This window comes from Eleutherodactylus coqui, chromosome 4 (assembly GCF_035609145.1).
Source record: "Eleutherodactylus coqui strain aEleCoq1 chromosome 4, aEleCoq1.hap1, whole genome shotgun sequence".
In the NCBI taxonomy this organism is placed as follows: domain Eukaryota; kingdom Metazoa; phylum Chordata; class Amphibia; order Anura; family Eleutherodactylidae; genus Eleutherodactylus; species Eleutherodactylus coqui.
Genome location: NC_089840.1, coordinates 38,319,609 through 38,339,680, shown reverse-complemented (window position 1 = coordinate 38,339,680; position 20,072 = coordinate 38,319,609). Strand labels below are relative to the sequence as shown.

Here is a 20,072-nt window from a genome sequence, read left to right as displayed (position 1 = left end):
CGGGGAGGGTAGAAGCTGCTTATGTTGTAGTGACCGCAGGGTTACTGGAGCTTGTAGACTGTTCTGAAGAGGAAGGTTTTCAGATTCTTCTTGAAGCTTTCCAAAGTGGTGGAGAGTCTGATGTGTTGAGGTAGCGAATCCCAGAGTATGGGGGAAGCACGGGAGAAACCCTGAAGACAATGATGTGATGAACAGATTAGAGGAGAGCAGAGAAGAGATCTTACAAGGACCTGTTATATAATGTAGTATCCCGGAGCAAAGACTGGTACATCGTACATTATTATATGGATATTATAGCACACAAAGACCTGTTATATGCATTATATAATCACCCAGACTATAGACTGATACTTATTATATTATTAAATGGATATTATATGCACACAAACACCATTACATATATTGTGTTATTGCAGACTATAGACTGACACACTGGATATTATATCACCCACAGGCATATACACTGTATTATCGGATATCATATATGTATATGCCTGTGGGTATACCGGTGTATTTCTCCAGGTCGCACCCTCTCTGATTTGTGTCATTTATGTTCCCGCAGATCCTCTGTCTCTCACATTACGACTCTCCCTTGTAGCTGCTGCTCTGGCTGTAGTGATTCTTCTCTCCGCTGGGATCTTCCTTGTAAGTCCGTTTTGGGGGATTTTATGTCCTTCGTATAAATATAAGATTATTATATGACAGAAAACTCCAAGGGAGACATAATCTACAAGATCTGTAATCTGTTCTGTTATTAGTGTTGTAGGAGGAAGAACATGGCAGCGTCCAAGGATGGAGAGATGAAGCAGATGGATGGTCACTCAGAAGAGAACGGACATCCTCCAAGAGCCGATCAATCAGGTGCCGTTATATTCAGTGTTGTACTTTACAAGTGTTGAGCAGCAGGCGAAGTACATCTGTAAAACCACTACAGGAAATGTGCATACAGGATTAAAATGTAAAAAGTCTATCATTGACTTGCAGGATTGCTGCCTTCCAATAGGTGGCGCTACAGAGGCATTGTTCCATTTTCTTATTTGCATAAATTTCCCAGAGGAGCATGGGTGGCCTTATAAGTCTCCTCACTAGGTGCTCCATCTAAGGAGAAACTGTACCCTTCCTAACACAAAGGAATGTGGATGGCATGATGGACCTGCAGGGGTTAAACTAATGGGAAATATCACTATAACAGGACTGATCTCCATTGTTCTGTACAGCCGCCATGCTCCTAATCCACTGCTGTGATTAGTAAGTGACCCCCCTGCCTGCAGCCACTGACCCCAGAATATACTGTATGACCGTCATACTGATGATATAACTGCTTCCTTCTAGATCCTCCTGATGTGACTGGAAATCTTCTGGACCCACAGAATTCCCATGAGATGAATGATTCCGGGATCTCTGGAGTATGAATGGCTCCATCTTGTGGATACATCGTTTATTCTTTCCACCTAAGATATATATATGTGTATGTGAGCAGTTCTGGTCTTGTGGTGACATTTTCTGCCCCTACAGACCGGGTTACAACTTGTCTCTACACAATTTGACATCTTTGATATCAGTTTTCCAGCCACTTGGCCCTGTTTCCCAAATGTCTGCAAAAATCTCCCCATCCATAATACCCCATCCAGTAATAATGCCCCCCATGGTGCCACACACAGCACCCCCTCCCTGCAGGCCTCATACACTAAGTGCCAGCAGTCAGATACTGTTCTCCCGGCCCGTGAGCAGATATACCAGGAGATCGGCATCTGACCGCTGGGGCCTCTCATTTGGCTTTAATACCATTTAATGTAAAGTATAATGTACAGAAAAACTTTACAAAAATTTTTAAGTGGGAAGAAATGTGAAAAAATGCAACTGCGCCATTTTTGGTGGGTTTACTTTTTATAGCTTTCACAGTGCAGCAAAAATGACACATGCGCTCCGTTCTATGGGGCAGCGCAATTACCGTGATATATTTATATAGGTTTTTTTTTAATGTTTTTAAATATATATATATTTTAAATGTAAGTACTTTTTTTTAAAGAAAAAAACATTTTCCGCTGCCATATTCTGAGACCCATAACTTTTTAAATTTTTGGGTCAATTACCACTAAATACATCTTTTTGATCACTTTTTATACAAGACAAGATTAAAAAAAATAAGATCACAATTCTGGCCTTTTGGCCCCTTGTTATGGTCTTCACTGTGTGGTATAAAATGTTACAATATTAATAGTTTGGGCTTTTATGTAGACAGCGATACCAAATATGTGAGGCCTCTTAATTGTTTAATATTTTTAATAAGAAAAATGGGAAAAGGTTTTTCTTTAACTTTTATAATATTTCTATCTTTTTAACTGTTAAACTTGATAAAATCTTTTTTTTTACGCTCATTTGATTGCTTGCATTGTATAGCACAATACCTCATTGATGCACGTGGCATCATACTCCGGGCATCGCTTGTGCCGGCTTCTCTCTATATTCGGTGGTATTCCCCGCTGAGGGATGGAACATCCGCTGTATTATAACAGACGTCACGTGACTCCAGAGAGACGGATGGATCTGTAGATCTCTGCAGTATTATTGTACTCAGTGATGGATCCTGATCATGAGCCTCACCGCCCCATCCCCCCTGTACTTCTGTGCTTCCCCTCCAGGGTCAGCGAGGGATCTCTACTGGGGAATCCCCGTGAGGCCCCATTTACACTGGGCGATTTATAGTGTGATCTTTCAATTGCAGATTATCCGCAATTAAAAACCATGTAAAAAAAAGTGTTGTTTTTTTAAACCACATAAATTGTTAAAAACCGCAGGGGGTTCTTAAAAAAAAAAACCCATGATTTTTAAATTGTGGTTAAAAACTGCAGCAAATACTCAGTAGGAAAACAGCCTAAAAGTAGTTACTGCCTTCCAGAGAGCCTCATCCAACCCCCTTCCCCCGAGTTAACCCTTTCCTCAGTCATGTTGCAGCTCCACTAATGGTTGAAGCATCAGCGTTCAGGAAAGTGCTAAGTCCCTGCGTCTCCCCCAATATTAAGCAGCCGGGTGGGATTTTGCTTCTCTTTGATTAGCGTTTGTTTTGGGGCGCATTCACGTTAACAAGAAAATCATGTGGGTTTTCTGCGTTGTGAGACACAAAACTTGCACAAAAACACAACCCATTATCTGCATTGGATGTATAATTTAGTTTCTCGGATCATGCAGCCATCTTTGTGTCTGGCAGCATCGCTCCATCTTGGTGTGACTCTTGCAGAACAGACGTGCAGTTGTGAGGTCTCCCGCACGGCATGACTCTCTCTCCCCATGTGATCGCTCCCCCACGTTGTTCAGCTCTGTTCTGGGGGATTTAGTTTTCATCTAATTCATCCTGTAACTATTTGTATGAAGTATCATTAGTTTACAGTAATGATTTGTGGTGACCCTGCTGAGCATCTCCTACTATAAGGGTAAACGTCCCGCTATTACAACAACATCCCCCGTATTACATGGGGTAATAACTCCCTGTGAGGTGCGGCTCCGGATGATCAGACCCCCGGGGACTGCGGAATATGTCAGATAGGAGATGATCCCACCCTGCCAGAAGTACTGATGACCCCACACTACTGACCGCTCCATACCCCAAAGGTAGGAGATGGGAGTTTAATGTTTTAATCTTCATTACCTCTCAGATGTTCAACTCATAAATAATTTATTTCCAGTTAGGTTTTTTATTTTGATTAACTTAATTTGACACAAAATATGAAAAACACTGGATTTTTGAATAAAAAAAAAAAACATCATCTGATGTAAATCAGTAGATAATCTGATCGGCCTTGGACACATCAGCATGCAGAGATTAGTGACAAATCTCTCTACCTCCCCCCAGACACTATCAGTAATGACCTCTGACCCCCAGCGCTATAAACCGTCATTAATAAATTATAAACCGACAATTAAATAAAGAAAATCCTTTTACAGCGAAATCCATCAGAAGCCACTAAATCATAAATGATCGAAAACCAATGGCTGGTAACTGCGGGGTTAATTGGAAGCAATCACCTCTCTTAGGGCTCCTTCATATTGGTGATCACGATATCGCCACGAGAAAATCCCATCAAAACCACAATTCTGTTCATGATATTCTGAGCGTCTTTCTAGAACATCCCAGCCGCTCGGATTTTTTTTTCTCGTGGGATTCTAATGTTAAAAATGCATCACATCGCCCGAAAATTGCAAGTTTGTTCGTTGTGATGTGGCGGAGCATGGGAGATTAAAAAAAAGGCAAAACGCAGAAAGATACGGCAGGCTGTGATTTTTTTTTTTTTTTCATGTAACACCACTTGAGTGAATAAATCGCAAATGGGACCGAAGCCATTGACAATCATTGGTACCATTATTCTGTGTTTTCACTCACATTGCACGATCTTATCGCAAGTGTGAAGGCACCCTTTCAAGCAGAGGTTCCCAAAGTGTTCTATATGGACCCCCTTTGATATTGACTTGTTGGAGTCCATGTCAGCAAGAAAAAAAATTGTGGGTGCATAAGATGTAAATGGGGTCCACATGAGCGGACTCCCTCTAGACAGGTCATCATTAACATCTAGGCGTTCTGTAAATGACATAATACACCTTCCACAGATTGTATCTACATACCCGAATTCCCCCAAAATAAGACAGGGTCTTATATTAATTTTTTGCTCTAAAAGAGTTTACTTTCTTACATGTAACGCTGCCTGGACACGGTTTATATTATTTATTAACTGTAATTAGGGCTCAATTTTGGGGTAGGGCTTATATTTCAAGCATCCTCAAAAATCCTGAAAAATCATTAGAGGGCTTATTTTAAAGGAAACAAGGTGAGACTTGTAATAGACCTAGAAATGACTTACCTCTGATATTTCATAAAATTGTTTATGTAGCGTTTGCGCAAAACTTGATGGACACAACAGACCTGCACAGGAGCTAACTTACCTATAAAGTTTCTGCTGTGCATCGTTTTCACATGATCCTCCAGAGTCCTAGAGGTTTTGCATGAACTATACCCATCTGCTTTGTGGTGCGCAATGTTTATGTGCAAGTTATTACAAGTTCTCATACCGGCAGCAGCGCATCGCACGTACCTGCGGCTTATCCTGCATTATGGACTATGGCAAGAAAGCTTTTGATAGCTTTTCCATCTTTATTCCTTACGGAAAGGGGCTTTAGCGCCAATCTTCTTACAATAGAAAAAATCTATTGCGAATCCCTGGCTGTGGAGATGTGAGACTAAACCTCACTAATGTGAAGCAGATACTGAACATTCGCCATCAGAGCGTCCGGCCCGTCCGGCCCACTAACTGCATTATCTGTGGACTCATTTTATGTAAGAGTTTTATTCGGTTCTGATTTTGTTTCGTCCCAAATATTTACTTGCACTTTGTGTCTTTTCAATAAAGATCTGAATAAAGCTGTACGGGGGTTTTTGTTTTGTTTTTTAAAATTGTCCGCTCTACAAAAAACTTGTTCAAGTGAGCAGCGCCGCATCAGCTGGGAGAACCCATATGACTTTAATCAGTTAGGGTGGCTTCATACAAGGGTGTATTTTGTGCGAGCATACGCCCGCTCAAAAACACGCGTCTGTTAGCCCCAATGCATTCCCTATGGTGTGTGCATATGTCCGTGTTTTACAGGTGCATGCCTGCAAAGATAGAACATGCATGCACGCATTGTCTTCAATGGAGCCGCGAAGGCTCTTTCATACGACCATATGCGCTTTTGCGTTCTCTCAGCCGCGCCGTAAAGTTGCATGGATGGTTTTTTTGCGCTCATGGCCAGCGTTTTCTCGCCCGTTCACACGACCGGGAGTGATGTTTTTAGCTTAAAAAAAAATACATCGCACCCCGCAAAACCCTCGCTCTACAAAAATCCTTGGGATGCCTTCCAATGTCTATATAGAGGCACCTGTAAGCTTTTTGTAGCGTTGGAAGCTGCTAAAATGCCTCCCCCTCCCTTTTTTCCCCATCTCCCATAGGAGTCTATGGGAGCCGCCGTCATCTATCAGGCAACAGATAGTTCTGGAACTATCTTTTTAGCCACCGTATATACGCCGGCAGTATTTTGGTCACGTATGTTCCATGTTTTACGGTCTGATGTATTTACGGGCCATATATTCACCCGTGTGAACGAATGTATTGAAAACCAATGCCTCAGATGGTCGCTTATATCGGTCGGCCATAAAAACGTTTATGCGCTCCTGTGAATGAAGCCTGAGGATGCCTTCACGCAAGCGTGTATACGGAGCGATTTACCTGTGTATATATTTGCATTGAATCCAATGCATTTATTCAGATGGCCCGGCGTATATACACAGGTAAATAACTCTGCATATACGCTCGTGTGAAGGCTGCCCGATACTGTATTTATCAAGGGAGACATTTATTATGGGGATTATGAGTCATCCGAAGGTCACAGCCCAATAGCGGTCATATATTTTCGGAAGCATGAGGGTATCACGGACCCAGTGCAATTACCCAGAACCCACAGAATTGCCTATATGCATAACTAATGGCTGCCATATCTTCCCTATTCGAACGCCATCTGGGGACATAGGGCTAAAATGTTAGGTCGTGGTTCCATCCAGATGATCCACGCATATACTCAACCTGCCCATTGATGACATCAGAAGAAGGCCAGTAGTTCTACGAAGACTTTAAAGCCAAGTGGATCCCCTCCCCAAATTGTCAGACCCAGAAGTGGCACCTAAATGCAGGCTGATCCCTGTTCTGCGCCCAGAACTATTGTAAGCAACGTAGACTGGTATTTCCTCCTATTCCTCCCTTTTTGTTTTATATGGTTTGTGTATATTTGTTTGCTCTTTACCCTTTTATGTAAATCATCTTTTCTGTATTTTTATCTAAGCACTGCTAACACTTTTTTACAATAAAGATTTATAACTTTATTAGTCATCCTTGAACGCTTTCAGGGATCCATAACTCCGAAGTCTGGTAGTTGAGGGTGAGGTGGCTAAACTACCTGTTGGAAATAGTCAGTGGTGGCAGCGAGGTGTGCTGGGGTGTGCTAGGCCATGCGGGGTCTGATATGGGCTCTGTCTTGCATGACTGTAGGATTCAGGGAGCTGCAACTAAGTTGACTCTGCTGGTCTGCCCCTGGGTGACATCACAACCTGTTGACTTTCGGACCCGTAAACTGTCATCCAATCTGTGACAATTGGTCATAGCGGTAGTGTGTGTATTACAGGCTTTTTTTTGAAAGAAAAAAGTTTTGTTTTTTTATCACTGCATTCAAAGATCACTAACATTTTTCAACAATAGTGCCAAATGAGGACTTTTTTTTGAGGGTCGAGTTGCATGTTTTCTTTTATTTTTATATTATTCAATGGAATACAAGAACGTTTGCATCGTAATAACGAGAAGCATCAATTCACATACTGATCACGCAGGATCAGTCACACGGAAAATGCCATCTTTCTTGAACAAACGTCTCTGGTGACGAGTCCTGCAGTATTTTTCTGCCATCGGCTTTTGTTTCTTTAATTGGTTCCTACATTCATCTTTATTTGGTGGCCGGAGCAGTAGCTTCTAGTCCGGTCTATAAGGAGGAAGTTTCAGGACTCCTAATGTTTGCTGAGTCTGTCAGCCATGATTTTAGACACTAGTTTGGTATCCTGGTTGATGAGTGATATTGGGCGGTATGATTCTGGGAGTTCCCTTTTTTTGGTTTGGTTTTGGGATTAGTTTTATGTGTGCTAGGTTGGCTTGGTCAGACTGCTTTTCCATTTACAGTATTTGCTAGAAGAGATTTGTTAGTGTGAGGGATATCCTGGTCCTGAGGGACTTGTAAAATTTCCCTTGGTATCCATCTGGGCCTTGTGCTTCACCATTGGATAATTGTGTTATTGCCTGTTTGACCTCCTCCTCTGTTATTTGTTCATTTAGTGACGTTAGTTGCATTTGAGTTAAGGCTTATTCAGACCATATATCGGCCGCTTATTCACGCCGGCCGATATACTGCGTCCCTCTCTGCAGGGGGAGGAGGCTGGAAGAGCTGGGAGCAGTGCTCTGAGCTCCCGCCAACTCTCCACCCCCTCTCCACTGTTTGCAATGAGGGGAGGCGGGATGGGGCGGAGCCAATTCCCGGAACTTAGCCCCGCCCCATCCCACCTCCTCTCATTGCAAATAGTGCAGAGGGTGGAGAGGAGGTAGAGAGGGGCTCAGTGCACTGCTCCTGGCTCTTCCAGCCTCCTCCCCCTGCAGAGAGAGATACTGTATATCGGCCGGCGTTAATACCTGGCCGACATACGGTCGTCTGGATAAGCCCTTAGGTCGGGCAGTGAAACCTTCTTTAGAAATTCTTTCCCACGTTTCGTGTTGTTTGTCTGGGGCTTGTATAGTGTTGCGAAATATCTCTGCAGTATTGTGTTTGTGCCTTGGGTGCTTTTGTATTTGCCCATTTTCCTCTCTCATGGTTGTTACGTGTGTGTTGGGATGCTGTCCTTTCACGAGTCTCGCTATTTGTGTGAGAGGTTTCAGTGTTCTGTCTCTGCTGTGTACTAGTTACCCTTTTGGTCTTCTAGCACGTTCATTACTGCGTTCATGTCCCCACCGACCACTTTTTGGTCCACAGGGTCATTGTGGAGTAGTTGTTCTATTTGTTTGAAGAAGAGTCTATTCTCTTCATGTTGTATATGTTGTATTTGGTTCCCTCATGCTTTAGGACAGTGTTTCCCAACCTTTTCAGCCTTGGGGCACCCCTGGGAAACAAAAGTTTATGGCGTGGAACCCCTACCAAAAGGGATGTGGTTAGAGGTGTGGCTATGGTGTGGTCAGGGGTGTGGCTTATTATGACATATGATTTTTACCTCCATCGTTATAAAAAGGACAGGGCTGTTTAAAAAACACACAGGGAAGAGCGCTGGAGCGCTGGGTGGGCTATTGATATATATTATATTTAAAATTAACATGCTGTCGAATTAAACCCCACACCACATGTCAATATCTGCACGAGTTTGTACAGATTGTTTCCACACCGTGTGGATGATTTTCAAAATCTCATCCACTTTGCTGCTAGAGCAACTATAGATTCCACAACTAATCTGCCCCATGTAGTAATAGTGTCCCCTCCCCGTGTTGGTGGCCCTGATAGTAACAGCGACCTCAGCTATTTTGGTGGCCCCAGTAGTGATGGCGACCCCCCTATATTGGTGGCCCCGTTAGCCCCCCTACATTGGTGGCCCCGGTAGTAATGGCGACCCCCCCTATATTGGTGGCCCCGGTAGTAATGGCGACCCCCCCCCTATATTGGTGGCCCCGGTAGTAATGGCGACCCCCCCCTATATTGGTGGCCCCGGTAGTAATGACGACCCCCCCCTATATTGTGGCCCCGGTAGTAATGGCGACTTCTCCCCCTATATTGGTGGCCCCGGTAGTAATGGTGACACCCCCCCCTATATTGGTGGCCCCGGTAGTAATGGCGACACCCCCCCCCCCCTATATTGGTGGCCCTGGTAGTAATGGCGATCCCCCTATATTGGTGGCCCCGGTAGTAATGGCGACCCACACATATTGGTGGCCCCGGTAGCAATGGCGACCCACACATATTGGTGGCCCCGGTAGTAATGGCGACCCACACATATTGGTGGCCCCGGTAGTAATGGTGACCCACACATATTGGTGGCCCCAGTAGTAATGGCGACCCCCACAGTGGCCTTGGTAGTAATTATTGCGGCCCCGGCAGTAATAGGTGATCCCCATTGCAGCCCCGCAGTAATAGGTGACCCCCATTGCGGCCCCGGCAGTAATAGGTGACCCCCATTGCGGCCCCGGCAGTAATAGGTGACCCCCATTGCGGCCCCAGTAATTACAGCAGCCCCAGTAGTTACAGTGGCCCCAATTGTGGCCCCATTAGTTACAGCGGCCCCAGTAGTTACAGGGGCCCCTATAGTGGCCCCAATCATAATATTAACCCCACAGTAGCCCCAGCAAAAATATTACATCCCCCCCCCAGTAATAACATTAATACCCCCCCCCCCTTCCTCCCCAGTAATAACAGGTACCTTGACGCTTTTTGCCTGGGCTGGAGGTTTCCCTCCAGGGCAGGCAAGCAGCTATACAGCGCGATTCCCTTAGCTGGCCAAAACACAGAGATCTGCTGTGAGCTACGCAATGGCAAGTGTAGCTGTCACTCACCCCTGGGGCTCTGCGTGCTGCTGTCACTGCTCCAGCGCTGACCCCGGCCCTCTGCCTGCTCCCCTTGGTCTGACTCACCCCCAGCACTAGCCTGGTGCCCTTGGTGCTCCACCGCTGCCAGTGTCGCCGGCACTGTGCACTTGTTTCTCCTGCTGCTCACCAGGCATCCACCGCTCCCAGTCTCTCTTCTCATGTGCTGTTTGAGGTGTGCCGGCTACCATGGCTACAGGCTGTGTCAAGCGTCCCGGCCGCATATTTTCCTTTTCAGCCGCAGTTCTCCGGCGCGGCGCATTCAGCCAATCAGCTGGCTGGAATCGGCACCACGTGACAACACAGCGTGCACGCGGATTGCCTTCAGCAGCCGTGTGCACTACACAGTACAGTTAAGCAGACGTGCACTACACATACTTAAGCAGCACGGGGTTAGGTTTAGGGTTAGGGTTAACTAAACCTAACCCCAACCCTAAACACTAACCCCAACCCTAAACACTAACCCTACCCCCAACCATAACCCTAAACACTAACCCTAAACCTTAACCCTAACCCTAAACACTAACCCTAAACCTTAACCCTAACCCTAAACACTAACCCTAAACCCTAAACCTTAACCCTAACCCTAAACACTAACCCTAAACCTAACCGTAAACCTAACCCTAAACCCTAACCCCGTGCTGCTTAACTGTACTGTGTAGTGCACGGCTGCTGAAGGCAATCCGCGTGCACGCTGTGTAGTCACGTGGTGCCGATTCCAGCCAGCTGATTGGCTGAATGCGCCGCGCCGGAGAACTGCGGCTGAAAAGGGTAATTTGCGTCCCGGCCACTTGCTCTCTGGATTGAACATGCCCCCAGCTAATCAGAAGCTGGGGGCGTTAAGTTTTCCTCAAAGCTGTATTATGTCGCCACTCCTAACTTCCAGTGGCGACATAATACAACAATACTGATGAGATGAACATGCGCGGCTGCAAGAGGACACGCTGGTAAGCAACTGAGGTAAGCAAGGGGGGAGTAAAGGTGTGGGCATGTGAAGGTTAGGTGTTTCGCTATTAGTGTATCTTGACGCCATCAGGAAGTCCTGGTGGAGTCAAGATTCACAGTGGGTGACGCCCCCTTGTCCCTGATTGGCTGGCTAGCTGGCAAGCTTGTAGGTCCTGGAAGGCCACTGACGTGCTGGAAAAATACCTACATTGTCTGCGTCTGCAGCAACAATGGAGTAAGAAGAATGAGCGGTGAAGCGTCTACTCATGCAGTCCACAAGCGCCCCCCCCCCCCCCCAGGCGGCTGCTGGAACCTAAGACACAGCCAGAAGTAGAAGCAGCGTGCCCCACCACTGTTTACAGTCCCACGTGCAGCCTGTAGATTGCTTTTTGCCGTCCCTGGTGGATTAGGGTGAGTCTTCCTTTTATTCGTACGGCTCATAATGTAAGGCTACATGGAAAAGTTACCCTCACCCTAAGGGCTTATTTAGACGACCGTATATCGGTTTTCACGCCGAGTCGATATACGGTGTCCTTGCCTGCAGGGGGAGGAGGATGGAAGAGCCAGGAGCAGGAACTGAACTCCTGCCCCCTCCCCTGATTCAGGCAGACCGAATAGCCTCAGATTGTTGCGCCTTGATCTGTTCTCCAGATCGTGGCTTTTGTCTGCCACGCTCTGGTTGTGGATGGATTTAGGTTTTCTCTCTCTTTGCTGCTGTCACATTGATTGTCCCAGTTTGTCTGTTTGTTTGGCGCTGGCCGCTACTTCGGCAAAGATGCGAATGAGAGGCTTGCAGGGCTTGTTCTATTCTTTCTTGTATGTCTGTCATTATGCGGGCTGACACTTCTGTATCTCTAGATCTCGGGGAAGGTTTGGGGTTTTGCCCCTCTGCTGCATGGTGTTCGGGTTGGTTGCTTGTGCCCTGTGCTTGTTTTTTTCTGGTCCATTGGGGTCTCAGATGTCATTGCAGACACTGACATAGTAGGCATGGTCTTAATGCTTGTGCCTCTCCTTGTTTGTTTTTGGGCGCTCCTCTGTACATATTGCTCCATGTGGGTGTTTCTTGAGCTTGGCCTTTTGTGTAGCCAGAGATCGTGGGTTGGGCCCCTTTTTGTCGGTCCCGTTTTGCTTTTTTGGTCTCCTTGCTCGAACTTTCTTAGGTGTCTGTGAACTTTTGTCAGCCGTTTCGCTTGTGCATCGGTATTCTGTTGTTTTAGGGGTTAGCTCTGTGGGCTAGTAGTCTTGACTGTGTGTTTGGTGTTGCCTGCCTATTTGCTTCTCATCATGTTAGCACCTGATCTGGAGGTCTCGGGTAGATTGATTTGTGCTTCGAGTTTAAGCCGTCTGCAGTGAGTGTATAATGTAGAGCAGAGGAGTAACTAGAAGCTCTTGGTCCCCAATGCGAAATCTGTAACATGGTCCCCTACATACCATGTGTTGTTTATAACACTTGTCTCTACTTATGTGATGGAGGGGTCTTTGAGCCCCCTAAGGTTCCAGGACCTAGTGGCAACTGCTACACCTGTACCTCCTATAGCTGCCCCTGATTTAAAGTATTTGGTTTGTAATCTCAGGCTGCGATATTTGAGCTTTTTGTAGCTAGGGTACAATGCAGGGTGTCTTTCCAGTAAATGGCCACTAGGTGTCAGTGTAGTTCAGGATTTAAAACTTCTGTTCTCACCTAAGGGCTGTGGCCCCGCCCAGGAGTGGAGTGAATAAATGAATACTTAATTAGCCATGTGCTGAATGTAACAGAAGAGGAGGAGGAGAGGGGGAGGGGCAGGCTTGCAGGCTGGAGGCCTTCTTGTCAGGTGCTGCTAGCACTCACCTGGCTTCAGGATGGAGGGGGCAGTGGGTGGCTGTATCCCTACAGGGGCCTCTGGGCTAGTCCCTGCTCCTGATCACTGGGGAGGAGGGTTCCAGTCAGCTCCTTCCAGGCGCCAGCACCCAGGCTTCAGTAGGCGCACCAGGCCTGACAGATCACTCCTCCTTTTTTTAAACTCTGCATTCAAAGACCCCTAACATTTTTTCTCTTTTGTTACCAGTTTTCTGTGAGGGTTTCTTAGCAGTTTGAGTTGCACTTTTTATTGGCACCATTTGTTGATCTGTGCCACGTTTAGATCACTTTCTATTCCGTTTTCAGAAGACTCTGTGCTTTTTCTGCTTTGTTATTTTGGGCTTTTGGGGTTATTAGGGCAAGCAGTCTTTTGATGCACCGCATGCATCATAGATGCCACTTCAGCTAACCTCATCTAAGCCTAGACAGCTAGCTACAGGTGAGGTTGGCAGCTAATGTAGCACCTGGGGCAACTATCAGAGATTAACCCTCCCTATACCTAGATAGCCAGCCATAGTACGGAGCAGTAGAGGTTCGCCCCGTGTGGGCATCTCATAGGCTGTATTGAGCCACTTTTGGTGTCCATTTCTCATGACCAGTTCTGTTTCTGAAACCAGTTTTGGTTCCTGATGAGTCCTACATGACGAAACGCGTAGAACTTGTTACATAAAACGATATATTCACAGAACAGAGCTACGTCTACAACAGCCGTTGTGCTAAGAGTATGCACCACTTTACCCGAATATCAGTACTCTATGTGGCAACCGGCATATTTCCATCGCAGCATCATAGATAGAGAACGATCACTGATGGGTATTAGTCCGGTCGCGCTCTATAGTGACTTACACTGACACACGTTTATCACTCTAATACTAATCCAAATACACAGGACCGCTCTGCCCTGGGCGGGTCCATTGTGTATTTCTGGGCATTTCTTCAATACTGGCTTGTAGCCTAAATTGGAGAAGTATATTTGTTTGTGGTCTTTTCATGTTGGTCCCAAATATAGGACCTTTTAATCATTAAATAAATCAATAAAGGTTACGTTTTAGGGGTCCCACCCAGTGATTGCAAGAGATAAATTAGATAGAGAGGTGTGAGGGTTAAATGGTGGGAAATACTGAAAACACAATTGTTCAAATGCAGTGAATTTTCAGTAGCAGAAAACTCCACAGCAAAATCCAAATTTGCGCATCAAAAACAGAGTCGTAATCCGCTACAGAGCATCTCCGGTCATGTGAGCAGAAGTGCCAGCACATGGCCGCTGGTGGTGGCCCTCGGTAGCTGTGGCTGGGGTGCGCTGCACTGTGGGGACACTGAACAACAGCCTCACTTACTGATATAAAGCTGCATATTTATCTGCAAATAACGGAGGTATTAGTTAATATTTTGGACAAAATACACAAAGCTCATAGCCCAACGTCAAGGGTCCTCATGTCTTGCGAATCCTGACACAAACATTAAAGACAATTTTCTCAGAAGGACAATACCTGTGCTTGTACGCTAATATCAGTGAGTACGGCCATTTTCAGTGTTTTTTGTGTACCTTTCTATTTGCAGGAGCAGTCGGGCCCTGAGATGCTGAGGTGCCCGGGTGTCAGTGCTTCGTGTGCAGCAGCCCGCCTTATCTTAAGGTGAGCAGACATCCCAATTTAGACGGGATAGTCCTGCTTTGGAACCCTGTATCCCGCCTTCTGCTGGGACCCCAGCCTTGTGCTCCAAGGCTCTTGGATTATCCCCTTTGAAACGCACCTTGCCTTCCATCCTGAACGTCCTACATCAATCATTAAGAACTCCTGACAATGTGAATGACCCCCAGAGGTCTCATGTGATGTCAGAAATTAGTAACAAAAATGAGTTTAAAAAATTACAGAATAATATAAATATATATACATAAAAAAATTACCCAAAGCGACACCAACCAAAATTGTTGCAGTATGCGCCCTGTAATCCATAACAATATATATCAAGACCCCCGGGGACTGCGGAATATGTCAGATAGGAGATGATCCCACTCCTGCCCAGAAGTACTGATGGCCCCACACTACTGATCACTACATACCCCAATCGTAGGAGATGGGATTTTAATGTTTTCTTCTATCTTTCTATGCCATCAGATGTTCCACACAAATAATTTTTGCATCTTTTTTTTTTTCTTACTTAATTTGATACTAAAATCTATTGTTTTTCATATCTTTTACATAAAAAAAACTATCCTTGGGTGTAAATAATTAGATAATCTCATCTAATTGGAAACCTCAGCGTGTAGAGATTAGTAACAAATCCCTCTGCTTCCCACCAGATACTATTAGTAATGACCTCTGACCCCGGCGCTATAAACCATCACTAATAAACTACAAACTGACAATTAAATAAAGAAAATTGTCTTACAGCGAAATCCATCAGAAACTACTGAATCATGAAAATACGAATGACCGGTAACACGGGGTTAAATGCAAACATCCCTGAAACAATCACCTGTTACAAAGTGAGAAACCTGCGCAAGAGCGACATCTGCTGACAACACTGGAAAATACAGCCCATAGAGAGTAACTCCTTAGTGATGAAGCCTGTTTGCTTGTAGCCAGCTCAAGGTTGACTTAGCCTTCTGAGGTTGGTAATATGAGTCCCCAGCTTGCTGGGGGGTAAAGGCAATGGCAAAGCACCCCACAAAAACAGTCTGCCGAGAAAAACCTCACGATGTGGCGTCACCCTAGGAGTCTGTCCTGGCTCGGTGCCCGCACCAGGGGACTTTACCGTTACCTACCTGTTTGCTCCTTACTGATAAACTAAGACTTCATTGTCGCATTCCTAAAGCCATAACTTTACTTCTTCCGTTGACCTACACACATGAGGGCTTGTTTATCGCTACAAATGGTATTTATTAATGGCATCATTTTTGGGTAAATATAATGTATTGTGTAACTTTATATACATTTTTTAGTTTAAAAGAGTTTTATTGAGTTTTCATATTTTGATGTGTTACAAGAAAATTGTTCCCCTCGCAGGGGGCATATATAAACATTGTTTATGCATCAAACAGTTAACACGTATAACAAGCTTTAATGGTAAGATGAAAGTTGTGTTCCACACAGAGTTTAGCGTTTTTTGGTTGAGAGCCTGTATTTTTTTTTTTTTAATTAATAAATAAGTCCCCCCCCTTTTGTTTTTTTCCCCTTTCCTCTTGCTCTTATAGGTATATGTTATTTTGTTTTTTTAGCTATTATCCGTTTTGTGCTTCGTTCTATGTTTCTATTGATGTCCTATTTTTTTTCCCTTGATTAATGCGTTTTATTGGAGTTTCTTCTCCACTTGGTGTTTCATGCACTAAGTGGCCTATTCAGGCCCGGTATATCTAGGTATTCCGCCCACGGTTTCCATGTCTTGAGAAATATATCCATGTTGTCATCTCTCATGGCCGACAGCTTTTCATAAAGCATCATTCTAGATACTCTATTTTTAATTGTTTCCAACGAAAGGTTGGGTGAGAGCCACTGTGAGGCTATGTGTATTTTGGTCGCCATACAAATCTGTTGTGACAGTTTATGCTGTTGGTTGTTGTACCCTAAAGGTTTATCGGCCAGGAGACAGACAGATGGTGAGAGGGGAAAAGCCTGTTTTAGAACTCTTGATATTAGTTTCGTTACTTCTCTCCATAATCTAGTGACCAAGGGGCAGGTCCACCAGGTGTGCGGTATTGTCCCCAGACTGTCACACCCTCTGAAGCAGTTTGGAGAGGTGGATGGGGAGTATTTGTGGATTGTTGTGGGGACTAGATGTGTTCTGTGTAGGATTTTTACTGCTGATTCTGCAAGGGTTACTTGATGACTCCCTTTAGTAATGAATGTGCAGCAGTGGTGCCAGCGAGGTAGGGACATGGAGATACCTAGGTCTGATTCCCAGCGTTGCATGAATGGTAGTTTTACTTCTGCAAGTGGTTTGTTCATGGTGGAGTAGAGTGCGGAATATATACATTATTTAAAGGCTAAGAGGGGGGGGGGGGTTCTGCCATCTTATTGCTTGGATGTCATCTTTACAGCGTTCAGTGTGTAATAAATGATGTGATATCGTTATTCTCGGGTCGGCACGATTCGCTGATACCAGGTTTATACAGTTTACTTATGTTTTGCTATTTTTGTACACTGAAAACCCTTTTTTAGAGATATTTGCTCTTGTCTCGCTGCATCCCAAGAGCCGTAGCGTTTTATTTCCCCATCGCCGGGTCTCTTGTCTTTTGCGGGATGAGCTCTAGTCTTCATTATCCAGTTTTTGGGAACATATAACATTTTGCTTTTTATTCCACTTTTTTCTACAGGCAAGATTAACAAGATCTGTAATTCTGGCTTGTTGGTTTTTTTATCGCTGCATTCAACGTCCCCGAACATTTTTCTCTTTTTGTCAGCGGTGCCGTGAGGGGTTTATCTTGTAGGATGAGTTGTACTTTTTATTGGCACCATTTGTTGATCCACACAACATTTTGATCAGGTTCAGGATGGGTATGGTTTCTCCTCAGGGAGAGCATCTAGAAGCTGTGAGGAGACTCATAAGGTCGTCCATGCTCCTCTGGGAAATATGGGAATGGGAAGATAGAATAAATACCTCTACAGCGCCACCTATTGGAAGGCAGACTTCTTAACAAACCTTGTAACAATGAATGGGAAGTGTGAGCCAGAGGGCGTCAGACGACCGTATGCGCAAATGTGCTTGCCTCAGCGCAGTGTATTAGCACAGTGAACGGTGTTGCTTTGTGTACATATCGGCACATTCTACTGTAGTTTTTTGCCCACACAGGGCCTGCTTATATGCGCCCACAACACCTATCTAGCCTAATAAGGTCCAAATGTATTCTTTTTTTCCATGGAATTACATATTGAACACGAATTTGCGCACATCCCGTAAAAAGGCGATTGCATCAGAATAAAGCCCAATTACAGCCACTGTCAGAAGACGTATTGGTGATGGTTAACCCTTTGCAATCCAATTTTTGATTTAGGGTTTCCTAGGGGGTTTTATCTTTCTGCCATTATACAATGGCGCCATCTGCTGGCTAGAGCCAGTACTGCTGTATGGGACATGCTGGAGAGGCCCCCCGACAACAGAGCGGCCAGTGATATACAGTAAGATTACCCTGCCGGACGTCTTTCGACATCGAAGCTGTACAACTTTCAATGAGAATGTCTTCAGACGTCAGATAGTGGATTGGAAAGGGTTAAGGGGTTAATGAGAGAAAAAAAAAAACCGCAAATATTCTTTATTTTATCAAAATAGAAAAAACTGACGCAGGAAATAATGTAAAAGCGGTTCAACTTTATTGCAACTGTACAAAGATTATTATTTGCGCTGTAATTCTGGCGGGAGGTCCGCTGTCCGCCCCCCCCCTAATATTACCTAGTTCTTGTATATAACAGCACGGACTTTGTAACGCTCCACCACGGTCTGAGGAAGGTGAAACGCGTCCCCTTGTTTATACCCTGTTGATGTTTTATATCTACTGGATGGCAGAACCTTCTTACTTTTCCCTCGGAGTTCTCTAGTCCAGCGCCGGTGAGGATCCTGCTGCCATCTGATGAGTTATGGGAACGGCGCAGAGCGGCTAGTCTGACGGTTTCTGTAATCCCGGCGGCTGCAGTCAGACGGTGATTCCTCTCTCTGCCATTATTCACAATGATGGGAATACTCCGTTTGTTTTTTTTAAATTTTCGGTCACAATCTGCATATTAATAAAATCCAGCATTTTCCCCACCGACCGCAGAGCCTAATAACAGTCTGATCCTTCCTGATGTGTGGAGGAAGCTCTGCAGCCGTCATCTCACTGACATCACCAGCCGGATTACACAGACAGGGAACACTTAGATGTAGAGAACACAGGATCCACCATTCACAACAGGTCGAAGCTGTGACTACCTCCTCCCCCTCCCTGCACAATGACCCCCACAGGTCACAGCAAGTCTAGAACAGTCTCCATACAAGTCAATGGGCTCCCCTGGTCCTTTGTGTCTATGGCCCATGAGACTGCTGTAAAGTGTGAAGTGTGAGCTAGTTCTGTTTTATCTGACTTAGGCTGCCTGTCCACGGGTGTTGCGGTATCCTGCGACGGATCTCCGCCGCCCGGGAGCAGGACCCGGCAGATGGATCTCCTCTGTCAGCCTAACTGACAGATAGGCTGACCGTGAAGAATCGCAGCAAATCGCAGCATGGACACTATGGAGAGCGTTCAGTGCGTTCCCCGTGGCCGGATTACCGCTGCGGTGAATGCAATTCAAACCCGCCCATGGACAGGCAGCCTTAGAAAACGTTTGTTCTTGCCACCTGTTTATTCTTGCCCTCCGGCTAATCCTCTCTATAATGTTATTTACAACCCCAGAGCTGGTGATCCCCAATGTTATCAATTTCTCCTTAGAGGTCGTGTTCTTAGCCCACTCCTTCCCTAACTTGTTTACAGCCCCAGTGTGACTGCACACTGGACTGACTTCTATGTGATGCCGGCTGTGCTCAGTGTCCGCTCTCCCATCTTTCATCTCTCTCGTTCAGGTTTTTCATAGGTGTAACTATAGGGGATGCTGGGGATACGGTTGCTCCCAGGCCAAGAAGCTTTAGGGGACCCATTAGGCCTCTCCTCTCTATATAGTTGGCCTAGTAGTATAAATAAAGCATTATAGTTGGGGGCCCTGTTACAGATTTTGCATTGGGGCCCAGAAGCTGCAAGTTATGCCTCTGTGGGGAGCTGCTGATACCTGCAGACCCTCCTCACCAAGTGCTCTGATAATGGGGGGCACAGCGGCCACAGTGAGTACAGGAGGGGGCGTCCTGCTCGTCCGGAGGGCTTAAAGGGGTGGTCTCACGAAACCAAGTGGGGTTATACACTTCGGTATGGCCATATTAATGCACTTTGTAATGTACATTGTGCATTAAATATGAGCCATACAGAAGTTATTCACTTACCTGCTCCGTTGCTGGCGTCCCCGTTGCCATGGCTCCGTCTAACTTCGGTGTCTTCTTGCTTTTTTAGACGCGCTTGCGCAGATCTATCTTCTCCATTCGGCTCGTCTCGGCATCACCGGCATTTTGGCTCCGCCCCCTTGTACGCGTCATCGCGAAGCTCCGCCCCCGTC

The 20,072-nt window shown here is 45.5% G+C and overlaps 1 long non-coding RNA gene across 1 annotated transcript; it reads left to right on the top strand.

The window, feature by feature from the left end:
- The first annotated feature begins 435 nt into the window (after positions 1-435).
- LOC136625231 (uncharacterized) lies at positions 436-3,259 on the top strand. Its single transcript, XR_010792517.1, has 3 exons — positions 436-645; positions 759-861; positions 1,333-3,259. It is a non-coding gene; the product is annotated as an uncharacterized lncRNA (long non-coding RNA).
- Positions 3,260-20,072: the final 16,813 nt, after the last annotated feature.